This window comes from Arvicola amphibius, chromosome 18 (genome assembly GCF_903992535.2).
Source record: "Arvicola amphibius chromosome 18, mArvAmp1.2, whole genome shotgun sequence".
In the NCBI taxonomy this organism is placed as follows: domain Eukaryota; kingdom Metazoa; phylum Chordata; class Mammalia; order Rodentia; family Cricetidae; genus Arvicola; species Arvicola amphibius.
This window is the reverse complement of record NC_052064.1, coordinates 22,599,827-22,613,403: the sequence shown is the minus strand read 5'-3', so window position 1 is coordinate 22,613,403 and position 13,577 is coordinate 22,599,827. Positions and strand designations below refer to the sequence as shown.

The 13,577-nt window shown below is 40.5% G+C and overlaps 1 protein-coding gene across 2 annotated transcripts in view; it reads right to left on the bottom strand.

Annotated features, from left to right (window-relative positions):
• The window catches only part of Gulp1 (GULP PTB domain containing engulfment adaptor 1), a 231,620-nt gene that overhangs the window by 201,387 nt on the left and 16,656 nt on the right, over positions 1–13,577 (bottom strand). The window contains exon 1 of one of the 2 annotated variants that reach the window (XM_038315379.1): positions 2,263–2,362. The exons of the other annotated variant lie outside the window; for it this stretch is intronic. The gene's annotated coding sequence lies outside the window, so the exon portion shown is untranslated. Of the gene's footprint in view, positions 1–2,262; positions 2,363–13,577 lie in introns of those variants that run through there. 2 annotated transcript variants of the gene reach the window in all.

The following is a 13,577-nucleotide window of genomic DNA, read 5'->3' as shown; positions in this document are numbered from 1 at the left end:
ACTTATGCTGGATCGATTGTAGGTTAAAGGGAACACTCCTGCTTTGCTGGTGGGAGTGCAAGATGGTACAGCCCCTTTGGATATCAGTATGGTGATTTGTCAGAAAACTAGGAAACAACCTTCCTAAAGACCCAGCAGTACCACTTTTGGGTATATACCCAAAGGATGTTCAATCATACCACAAGGACATGTGCTCAACTATGTTCATAGCAGCATTGTTTGTCATAGCCAGAACCTGGAAACAACTTAAATGCCCCTCAACTGAAGATAATGAAAATGTGGTTCATTTACACAATGGAGTACTACACAGCAGAACAAAACAATGACATCTTGAAATTTGCAGACAAATGGATGAAGCTAGAAAAACATCATATTGAGTGGGGTAACCCAGACCTGATGCGGGAGATTTGAAATAACCAAAAATAGTCCTTTTAGAATAAATCAGACCCAGAAAACAATTATCACATGTACTCACTCATAAGTGGTTTTTAAACATAAAGCAAAGAAAACCAGCCTACAAATAACAATCCCAGAGAACCTAGACAATAATGAAGACACTAAGAGAGACATACATGGATCTCATTTACATGGGAAGTAGAAAAAGACAAGATCTCCTGAGTAAATTGGGACATGGGGACTGTGGGAGAGGATTGAAGGGGAAGGTAGAGGAAGAGAAGGGAGCAGAGAAAAATGTATAGCTCAATAAAATCAATCAATAAAAAAAGAAAAAGAAAAAAAGAAATATATATATTCCCAAATACATAACCTATTATTATTTAAATGCATGTTTTCATGGCTGGCCATTTGTATTGGACAACCGATTGGTGTGCTCTTCCCTAGGGAAATCTGTTTCACCAGCTCTCGGCATTCCTTAGTTGCCTGTGGTTCTTGGTTTAGGACGAGGACTATTGACCATCCCCCCCACTCACATTAGCATGTCTATTGGTGGCATCCTTGTTCAATTCATGTTTATAGAGTTGTGCTAGTGAGGATTTAAAGGTGTAGAGTCTGACACTTCTAGGAGACAAAAATCTCACAGCCAGGGTCCCTGTCTTTTTCTTTCTGGCTCTCCCATTTGTTCCATCCTCTCCTCTGAAGTGATTCCTGAGTCCGAGATGCAGCAGTGCTGCAGATCTATCAGTTAGGACTGGGCTCCACAACTCCACATTTAAATTGTTTCGGAGAGCTTCTCGCCTCAATACAATTGTTTAAAGATAGATTAGGTAATTTGACGAATGGCGTCTAGTTGAATCAAAGAACCAGATAGAAAATTTAAGAATGTCCACAAGAAAAAATTCTCTGAAACAACTGCAGTACACGGTGGAGTGGGAAACACCAGGGCAAGGGTCGGATTTTAAAACTGGCTCCACTGAGAGACCCTGTCTCAAAAACAGATGACAAAAATGTTTAGGGTTCATGTCACTACATCCAAAATGCTGTTTTAGTATGTTAATTCATATAATTCATATCACTTTCATATGCTTGATTTAAATTTTTCTTTTCACTGAAGGTTAGAGGAAAAGTTTTCTTTTTTTGTTTTGTTTTGTAAGAAATACTATCTACAACATTCTTATTTCTTTTTGTTTTTTTGGTTTTTTTTTTTTTTTTTTTTTTTAGACAGGGTTCTCTGTGGCTTTGGAGCCTGTCCTGGAACTAGCTCTTGTAGACCAGGCTGGCCTCGAACTCACAGAGATCTGTCTGCCTCTGCCTCCCGAGTGCTGGGATTAAAGGCGTGCGCCACCACCGCCCGGCTAACATTTTTTTTTCTTAAAAGAAAGGGAGGGAGGAACAAGACAGGACAGACAAGAACAGCAGAAGAAAGGAACAAACCAGTGACAGGCTTGCTGCTTCTCAGTCACACTGAAGGAGCTGTGCAGCCCTGTTAGAAGAACCAGATGCCCACATCTCTGCTCTGTCCCTCATGCTTCCCTTTGCTATCAGGTTTAGTAAGGCAAAGTTTAGGGCTGAGGGTGTGGCTCAGAAAACAGGTGTCCATTTAGCAAAGACAAGTCCTTTGCTTGAAACCCGGCACCACCACAAAATACTAACAAATATCAACCATAGTCAAAATGTAAAGAGATCAACATTTTCATAAATGTAAAATGTACAGTTGTTTATAAGATAATGGTTATATAAAAACATCCTATATATAATTTCTCATAAAACTAATAAACTGCTGTTCAAGAATGTTATTCTATGTTTATTTAACAGCAAACAATTTTCAATAATCTGAGAAAAATCTATTTTGTCAAAACTGGTTACCTTGTCCGATTTTGTGCCAAGTATCTCTATCCCTTTATGGTAAATGGTCAGGTTTTAAATGATGTCTGAATCAGTAGGCACAGCTCTGAGGACAAACAGGAACTGTTAACTCCACAACATGAAGTGAGTGACTTTGAGAAATGGTTTGTGGAAGGAGACCGTGGGGATCCTGACTGAGAACACAGTCACCACCCAGGGAGGTCCCTACTTCCCTGTCCCCTCTCCAAGGACTGCAGCTCATTTTGCTAATCATGTGAGACCTGTACTCAGTCAGTATCCAGAACAGTGTCATTGAGGACCTGGATTGAAACAAACAAACAAAAAATTTAAAGTCCTGGCCACATAAGCTGATCCAGTCTAGAAATAATCTAGTAAATACTTGGTGCAGTTTGCTCTGAAACTACCACACAACAGCTCGTTAAATTAATTTTGATGTTAGTCTTTTCTGAACCCATCTTAAAGGGCACTCCAGCTCAGTCTATAAAAAGCTAGGTTTTCTTTGCGTGCAGATTTTCTTCTCTCTGTCTTTTGCTGGGTCCTTAGTTTCAATTCCTCCTAAACATCAGTCCTGTAACCCCGGGACACTAACAATAGTCTCAGTGTTGGTGACTTCTGTGGTGGCTATTCTTGGGTGTCAACATCACTCCATCTGGAATGAACTACCATCCAGGGAGAGAGGGCATTCCATTCCAATGGAATAGAGGACACACCTGTGAGAGATTATTTGTGCTTGGCTAGAAGTGGGTGCATCCACTTCTAGTCTGGACCTTTAAGGTAGGAAGATAAATACTTTCAAATGGATCTTGAGGCAGGATGACACAGCTTTAATCCAGATCACACCTTCTGCTAGAAGTCTGTATAGGGGCATGGAAGGAGGAAGGTTTTGCTCTTTGCCTGTTTGCTCTCTCCTTACTAGCATGCCCCTCCTTCACTGATCACCTTCTGGATTTTTGTATTTTCTGTTCACAGCCTGCCATTGTTAGATTAGTTGGACCACAGCCTATAAGTGATTCTATAAATCCTTTCCATATACATATGGAGAAAGAGATTCGTTCTGTAAGTTCTGCTGCTCTAGAGAACCCTGATTAGTTCTGGAAAAATAATACAACTCCCAAATTGACACCCTCATCCTAGGAGTCTTCCAGTTCCTGATTCCTGTAAATACATCCAAACACCTCAGACTCAAAAATACAGGCCAGAATTCTAACTTTATTTATATTCTCCATCTTACATGGCCTTGTTTTTGTAGATCTTACTATATAATCTCATCGATCATTCCAGTCTGAATTCTCCACTGGACCGTCTCTCCCACGACCCTCTGAAATACTTACAACTTACCTGCCAAAAATACTACGAATTAAGTCCAGTTTATTGCTCTTCAGTCTTTACACCTCTTCATTTCTGGCCTTTACCCTAGTTAATCTCTACAGTTTGAACAGTCCCTAATCTGCTTCTATGATGTCCTTCTCACCCTTCCTTGCTGTTCCCCAAATTTGACATCCCGTAAGTACCATGTTGCTGGCATTTCCATCTCTCTGTCCCTTTGATCTTATGGGACTTAAAAGTGCCAGGTTGTTCCTCACAGGTTCTGTCGTAGAACTGTAACAAGAATTTAAATGCACTTAGGGAAATGTACCAATCTGGGGGTTAATGACGTCTTCAAGTTAGCATCTCATATGTCTAGAGAAGCTAATATTGTTTCATTGTCATCAAAACATAGTACTCCTACTGCAAGCAAACTCTATGACATAAAGGGCAAGATTTAGGTGAACTTATTGGTAAAATATTTACACTCCTGCCAGGCCGTGGTGGCACACACCTTTATTTTCAGCACTTGGGAGGCAGAAGCAGGCAGATCTCTATGAGTTCAAGGCCAGCCTTGTCTATAAGAGCTAGTTCCAGGATAGCCTGGGCTATTACACAGAGAAACCCTATGTGTAAAAATAAATAAATAAAAATAAAATTTTAAAAAATTACACTCCCAACAGCCAGATTAAGCATATATCCATGACTCTTAACGTAAGAACTCTTTGAAGGAATGTATTATAATACTTGGCACAGAGAATAAAGTTTTAAGGGTCTGTGAAATAAAAACAAACCCTCAGAAATATATTTAGCCTACAATTATTGATTCTCACTTCACAAATATCATAGTAGATTTATCACTTCTTCTAAATCTCACTGATCACAGTTAGACATTCATCTATGCAATGAGCCAACTTGTGGAGGAATTACCACAAGACTCATAGTTGTTGAGCTTTTCTCCTAACAACATTATCCTGGCCAGATCACAATCCACCATCAGAGTTCCATTCTGACACTAACATGGAATCTCAAGACAACACTTCCTCTTTACCGCGGGGAGGCTGCATCTCTTTCAACAGTACTTCTTGACCTTCCTAATACTGCAACTCTTCATGATGTGGTGACCCCCCCACCATAAAATCAGTTTTCTTGCTGCTTCATAACTATAATTTGCTAGTGTTACGAATAGTAGTGTAAATATTTGATATGCAGGATATCAGATACGAGGCCTTTGTGAAAGGGTTACCCAACCCCCAATGGAGCTGTGACCCACATATACTCATTGAAGTCATGATAGGAGAGCAAAAAATTCAAAGCAAAAATGTAACCTTAGAAGAGAAAGATTTAATTTTCAGAAGCTTCTGGATGATCTGAAAGGGCAGAAGCAAGGAAGCCCGACGTTGCATCCTCTAAAACACACAGTGTGCATCCCAATAATCTCGAGTCCAAAGGAAGACTCACAAGAGGCAGCTAAGTGAGAATTATTAGATTCCTGCCTAGATTTTCATTTTTATACCTGCCCGAGAGATACAGAACATTCATATCAAATCACTGTCTTCAGTTTACACTCGAGGAAAAATGTCCAGAAGACCTAGGTATGTCTGACTTGGCAAAATAAGTACACCCCCCCAAAAAACCCCTTAAGCAGTAAGTAATGAAGTCAAACCAAGGACACACATTGGGAACACCTGACCAAGGGGCCTAGTTATCTATAGCTCAGTAAGTTTTAATAACTCATTTTGAGTGTTCTGGAACACCACACAGACTACACACTTCCTTTCTTATTTTCTTGCAGTCTCTACGATGTAAACGGGAGAGGAAAATGTAACAAGCCCAGTGCATTTCTGCTTGTGAGACTTTGCTTTGTTCTTGCACATGACCCTCTTCATATTTTAATCAGGGAACATTGCTTTGAAAAATGTTACAGGGGCAGGGGTGGGGGAGCAGCTAGGAATGCTGATAATCAAGACTTGCAATCCCAGTATTCAGGACCAATGCCATGGATTCAAGGACAGCCTTTACCATGAACTGAGACCCAACATAACCTGAGCAACAAACTGAAGCCTTGCCTCAAATAATTATTTAGTTAATTAATTAGAAAATAAACATGCTATAAATTTGATACAAGTAAATATCGAAGTTTTTTAAATTTTTCATTTTAATACAAAAAAGAAGTACTTCCTCAAGAGTTTCTGTGTTAATGGTTTTCCTGTAGAGATTTACAAAACTAAATGAGGATTTTCTTTAGTCTTTGATGGGAATAACATGTTTTAAATACCAAACCTCAGAAACAGATTTCATCTACAAGGCCTAATTTCCTTTCATGCCTGTGTAGATGGCAGGAATAGAAAGACACAGCCTGTTCCCATAACCCCAGTCCAGCACACATGGATACTAATGCATGCAATGACACAATGATGTCCTAATGGCTCAGGTTTTCAGCTTCTAATAACCATAAACAAAATTATTAGATTAAAAGCCGAGCCACTGTTTGAAAGAGCTGAGCTAGGGACTGATCAGTGGGCCATGGTTGGCGCAAGGGACAACAGTTTACAATGTTCTCACCCTTCCGCAAGGCTCACTTGGTTGCCTACTGATTAAAAAAAAAAAATCACTTTGGTTCTGACAGAGTCAAATAATGTATGTTTCTCTGGATGCTCACTTTCTGTTTAGACAGCGTAAATCCACAGAACCGCAAGTTGTTGTTTTCTGTCTGTCTGTCTGTCTGTCTGATTGTTAGGGCAGACTCTTACCTGCGCCCTGGCTGACTTGGACCTTGCACTGTAGAGCAGACCTTGAACTCACAGAGACTTACCTGTGTGCGCCTTCCAAAGCTGGGATTACAGATGTACAACACCACAGCTGAATGCAAGGCATCTGGTGCATTTTGACCAGTGCTACGAATTTGAAATCGACTTGTACACATGTGCCAGAGCCTCCTCATGTTCATCCAGTATTTGCCCCAGCCCACAGACCATATGCTAGACCATATCAGAGTATATAAGGGAATAACTACAAAATACCAGTCGTGGGTTAGTACATAATCTCAGCTCGAAAGCCTGAGCTCTCCCGTCAACAGAATGCTTTGCCATGTCAAGTGGTCTCTCACAAAGCTCCTTTTTCATAACTTAGAGCAAGCCAGGTTCTTCCTTTAAAATTCATTTTATTTTATTTTGTATGTGTATAGATATTTTGACTATATGTACCTTTATGTCCACAGAGGTCAGGAGGACATTGGGTCCTGTGAATGAGAATGGCCCTAAAGGTTCATATGTTTAGATGCTTGGTCCTCAGCATAAGTGTTTGGACAGTATTAGTAGGTATGGCCTTGTTGGAGGACGTATGTCATTGGGAGTTTGCTTTGCGGTTCCAAAAGCCTATCCCAGACTCAGTCTCTCTCTCTCTCTCTCTCTCTCTCTCTCTCTCTCTCTCTCTCTCTCTCTCTCTCTCTCTCTCCCTCCCTCCCCCTCCCCCCCCTCCCCCTCCCCCCCCTCTCTCTGCCTGCTGCCTGCAGATCAGGATGCAAATCTCAGCTACTGTCCCAAAGCCATGTTTATCTGCTGTGGGACAATGGTTTTACCCTGTAAACATTTGTTTCTTGTTTAATAAAATGTTGATTGGCTGATAGCCAGACAGAAAGTAGAGGTGGAACAACCAGGCAGGAAGTTGATGGGGGGGGATGAGAATTCTGGGAAGAGGAAAATTCATTCTGCAGTCGTGATCCAGCCTCAGAGGAAGCCTAGCCAAAAAAGGTACCAAGCCACAAGGCTAACTCAGACAAGAATTATGCGCTGATGCAAGTTATAAGAATTAGTTAATAAGAAGCCTGAGCTAATGATCCAATCAGTTTATAACTAATGTAGATCTCTGTGTGATTTCTTTGGGGCTTAACCACTGCGGGAACCGGACAGGACAGAAAACCTCAGACAATACCTATCTGTGTCCCGGCTACTGTTCTAATGCCAGGCCTATCTGCTTCCTAGCTACTGTTCCAATGCCAGGCCTATCTGCTTCCTAGCTACTATTCCAATGCCAGGCCTATCTGATAAGCACGAACTAACCCTCTAAAACTGTTGGCAAGTCCCTAGTTAAATGCTCAGGCTTTCCAATGTAATCTTGAGTATTGATCTATAGAAATGCAGTGAGGTGGGTTTTGGGGGTTTTTTTGTTTTGTGTGTGTGTGTGTGTGTGTGTGTGTGTGTGTGTAACAAAGTCCTTATTGCCCTCACAGTGTGAAGCCAATGTATCTCCGGGTGGTATAGACTCCACAAATCCCTAGTTTGGAGCCCTAATTCTTGATGCATTTGGTTTTTAATTAGGCTTAGATAAAATCATAAAGATAGGACCCTAATGGATGAGATTCATACACACTAATCAAAGAAAATACCACAGACCTTGTTCTCTCTCTCTCTCTCTCTCTCTCTCTCTCTCTCTCTCTCTCTCTCTCTCTGTCTGTCTTCATCTTTCCCATGTTTGCTGTCATGAGAAGACACAAAGGAGGCAGAAATCTAGGAAGACAGGTCTTACTCAGACCCACTGATGTTTAAATCATCTCCTCTTTGGCATTTTGTTGGCATCTTGCATCATGACTTCTTTTTTTAATTAAGTAATTAATTATGTATACAGTCAAATCTCATTACTAATGGTTGTGAGCCACCATGAGGTTGCTGGGAATTGAACTCAGGACCTTTGCAAGACCAGGCAAAGCTCTTAACCACGGATCCATCTCTCCAGCCCCCCTTTGGCATTTTGTTATGACAGCCTGAGCATACTACACTCCAGAGGGCACAAGAAACCGTTCATTAGGTGACCACCATCTATGGGTGAACTATAATCATGATGTTCAAATCTTCAGACTTTTCCTGTTCTCCCTCCCCCTCCTATAGGGCTATGTTCACAACTCGGGACACTAAAGAATTCAACAAAATTCCAAGATGCATTCCAAGACCAAACCCTCCCTGCTTCCACCTTTAGAGTGTATATATATCCCCATTAGGGAAGTATATATCCCCATTATTATTGTTGTTAGCATTCATATCTGTATATAAATTGAAATATCTCTCTTGGGATGAATTTCCAAAACCTATAGGAATACTCATCCAGTATTTTCATACTCAAACATTTTCTCCTATCATTTTCAGACAATGGGTCCTCTGTCCTTATTACTTCAAATAATCACATTTCAAGAATCAAATGTGTTGAAGACATCTTCTGATACCTTTAACATGCCTGTTACAGGTTAAATCTTGAAATAAATCTCCCCTGTAGACTGTGTTTTGAGCAGCTGCTCTACAACTTATTTGGAAGGCTATGAAACCTTGCAGAAGTGGGGGTCTGGCTTGCAGAAGGTCAGTAGGTCGGACCTTTGATGATTACAGGTTCCTCTGGTTCCTGCCTAATTTTTTCTGCTTCCTGGTCCAAATCACGTGAGTAAGCCTCAGCTTCTCTGCCATGTCTGAGCTCTTCTCTTATACCGTCTCCACAATGATGGATTGAATTCAATAATCAGCTTTTCTTCCCTGACGTTGCTCCTTCCGTTCACCGAAGGACAAAAGCAGCTGGTACATGTCTATGCTGCTGACTCTCTCTCTCCATTCCTTAGCCTATTTTGGTTTGGAAATGCCTCTCACACATGTTAAAGGCTCGGCCGGAGTGAATGCGCTATTGAAAAAAGACTTGGCTATCATGGACCTTGTTCATTCACAGCTAAAAGGGTTATTAGTAAATGGGCCGAACTGGAGGAAGTAGGTCATGTTCTTATAGGCTTTGTCTTGTCCCAGCCTCTCTCTCCCTCTGCTTCCTGGTTGCCCTGCCATCAGAAGCTTTCTTCTGTCACCACCTACCTGCCATGATGTACTGGCCTTGCCACAGGCCTAAAACTAATGCAGCTACTAAAACATGGACTAAAACCTCTGAATTAAAAGCCAAAAGCAACCTACCTTTGTAAGATTTTTTTTTCCTTTTTAGGTATTTTATCACAACAATGGAAAACTGACTAGCAATGGCCTCTTTCCTTCCCCTGACCATCTTTTCCTTCCAACTTTAATGTCCTTAGTATCTTCGTTTGGTTTCTGTTGCTCATAATACCCAATACTTTTTTGATCTTCCACTATTGTCACTTGAAACTAGCTCTTCAATATCATTTAGAATTATAATATACACTGGATATAATGTAAGCCTGGAGCGCATAAGTTTGACCTAACACAATCCATATTTGGGTATGACTGTAGGCATTGAGTATGTAAAAGTCTTTACACTGTAGTTTATATCTATTGAGTTTTGGTTTAGACAAAGTAATATATGTAATATTACAAGCAGAAAGATTTAGAGCCAAATCAAGCTGTTTCCAAAGCAGAAATAATTTTTTCCCAATAATCATACATATGCTATCTTTGCTCTGTTAATGAGTAGTACAAATAGCCACTTGTAAACCACTCTCACAGCCATTAAGGACTGCCCAATAGGAAGGAAACTGTGTCTGGTACTGAAAACCTTGCCAACTCCCCATAATTGGAGAGGTCATGGACCCCCAAAGGAAACCTATTGTTGACTTTCTTAAATCAGTATAATTCATAACTCCATTCTAAAAACTTATGCTTTGTGTTGGCTAGTTTTGTGTCAAGCTGGCACAAGCTATAGTCATCTGAGAAGACTGAACCTCAATTGAGGAAATGCCCCCAGGGTAGTAGGCTGTAAACAGACATGTGTGTAGAGCATTTTCTCAATTAGTGATCAATGTGGGAGGTCCAGTACATTGTGGGTGGCACCACCTTTGGACTGGTGGTCCTGGTTCTATAAGGAAGCAGGCTGAGCAAGCTGTGAGGAACAAGCCAGTAAGCAACACTCCTCCATGGCCTCTGCGTAATTTCCTGCACTGCTTGAGTTCCTGTATTGACTTCCTTCAACGATGAACGGCAATATGGAAGTATGAGCCAAAGAAACCCTTTCCTCCTCAAGTTGCTTGGGTCGCGGGGTTTTATGACAGCAGTAAAACCCTTACTAGAACATGCTTACACCCACAGAGAAGTGCAGCCTTCAGCCCTCATCAAAGAAACTTCTTTCTTTAGCAGACGGAGACGTCACAGAGACACCACCGTAAAACACAGAAAAAGACAGGTCACAGTTACAATGTTGACTGGAAGCAGCTACAACAAATCTCCTACACTGAAGGCTCAAGAACATCACAGAGGACAGGGCAGAGAGATAAGAAAAGACAGAGTACCAGTATGTATGCTTTGAGGCAATGTCCTCCAGTTCTAGCAGGGAAGCTACCTGCAGGAAATCTCAGTAATATGGCTACCTAAACAAGCCCTGAATAATGACATTAGTTGACACATTAGCTTGAACGGGGTAAATCTCACAAGGCCTCTGTGGGAGTTTAAGTGGAATTGGCCCCGATAATCTCATAGGAAGTGGCAATATTAGGGGCTGTGGCCTCATAGAAGTAGGTATGACCATGTTGAAGGAAGTGTGCCACTTTGTGGGCAGGCTTTGAGGTTTCCTGTACTCAAGATATAGGTCGATGTGACAGTCTACTTACTGCTACCTGCATATCAACATGCAACAGTTCCTCCTCCAACACTATGTCTGCATGAACACTGCCATGTCCCATCATGATAAGAGAGGGAACCACTAAACTGTAAGGAGGTTACCACGATTAAATTTTTTTCCTTTATAAGAGTGGCCATGGTCCCCTGACTGCCCCTAGAGAAGTGAGTGTCTGTGTTTCCACCTGAAGGGCCCTGCTCTCTAGGCTCTAACCCCCAGGGGCACATCCCGTGCACCAGCCCCACCCACCAAAGCCCCTCAGATCCCAGAGGAGCCTCCCTACACCCACAGCCATCCTTCAGCACATCTGTAACAACCATAACCTTGACCCTGACAGCAACTGGAGAGGAGCCCCCAGAGCCACATCAGCGACTACCAGAGGCACAACCTCACCTGCAACAGGAGAGGAAGGGACCATCTAAGCCAAAGGCCCCAACTGTACCAATTGGAAGAAGAGATGGGTAGACAACAGCGTAAGAAAACATTCAACAACATAAAGAGCAATATGGCACCACCAGAAACTAGTGGTTCCACATCACCAAGACCTGAACATCCCAGTACAGATGAAGCAGAAGAAAACAACTTTAAAAATAACTTTTTGAAGAAAGTAGAGGCCTTTATGAAAAAGGACAAACAAAAAATTAGAAGAAATCAACAAATTCCTTAAAGAAAGCAAAGAAAGTTCTTTACCCTAAGTGCCTACATAAAGAACCGGGAGAAATCACAGACGTAGTGACTTAACAGTACACCTGAAAACTCTAGAACAAAAAGAAGTGAAGTAGATGGCAGGAAATAATCAGATTGAGGGCTGAAATCAATATAATAGAAACAAAGAAAACAATACGAGGAATCAGTGAGACAAAGAGTTAGTTCTTTGAGAAAATCAACAAGATAGACAAACCTTTATTCAAACTAACAAAAAAGCAAAGAGAGAATATCCAAATTAACAAAATCAGAAATGAAAGTGGGGGCATAACAACAGATAATGAGGATCCAGAGAATCATCAGGTCATATTTCAAAAACCTGTACTTCACAAAGTTGGAAAATTTAAAGAAATGGGCAATTTTTAGGATATGTATCGCATGCCAAAATTAAATCAAGTAAAGATAAACAATTTAAATAGACCTATAACTCATAAGGAAATAGGATCACTAATCAAAAGTCTCCCAACCAGTAAAAGCCTAGATTCAGATGGTTTCAGGACAGAATTCTAACAAAATTTCAAAGAAGAGCTAATATCAATACTCCTCAAATTGTTCCACACAATAGAAACAGATTGAACATTCCATAATTCCTTTTTCAAGGGCTGCAGTTACCCTGACACCCAAGTCACACAAAGAAAGAGAACTTCAGACCAATCTACCCCATAAACATTGATGGAAAAATACCCAAAATACTGGCAAACTGATTCCAAGAACACATCAGAAAAAATCATCAACCATGATCAAGTAGGTTTCATCCCAGAGATGGGTCAAGATACAAAAATCTGTCAATGTAATTCACCACAAAAACAAACTGAAAGAAAAAAACCCACAAGATCATCTCATTAGATGCCAAAAAAGCCTTCAATAAAATCCAACACCCCTTCATGACACAGGTCTTGGAAAGATCAGGGATATAAGGAGCATACCCAAACATAATAAAGGTAATATACAGCAAGCCAACAGCCAATATCAAACTAAATGGAGAGAAACTCAAAGCAGTGAACAAGAAAAGTCTGACCACTATCTTCATATCTATTCAATATAGTACTCAAAGTTCTAGCTAGAGCAAAATGACAACAAAAGGGGATTAAAGGGATAAGAATTGGAAAGGAATAGATCAAACTTTCACATTTACAGACGATAAGATAGTATACATAATTGCCTCGAAAAATTTGATGAGGGAACTCCTACAGCTTATAAACACCTTCAGTAATGTGGCAGAATATAATATTAACTCAAAAAATTAGTAACCCTCCTATATACAGATGATAAACTGGATGAAAGAAATCAGAGAAACATCACCTTGCATAATAACCATGAACAATATAAAATATCTTGGGCTAACTCTGACCAAACAAGTGAAAAACCTGTATGACAAGAACTTTAAGTATTTGAAGAATGAAATTGAAGAAAATATCAGAAAATGGGAAGATCTCCCATGCTCTTGGATAGGAAGGATCAAGATAGTAAAAGTGGTAATCCTATCAAAAGCAATCTACAGATCCAATGAATCCCCATCAAAACCCAAGCACTATTCTTTACAAACCTTGAGAGAACAATACTCAACTTCATATGAAAAAACAAAACCCCAGAATAGTCAAAACAATCCTGTAAAATAAAGGAACTTCAGGAAGCATCACCATTTTTGATTTCAAGCTTTACTATTAATATATAGTAATGTAAACAGCTATGTTTTGGCACAAAGACAGACAGGCAGGCCAATGAAATTGAATCAAAGGCCTTAAATATCAATCTAC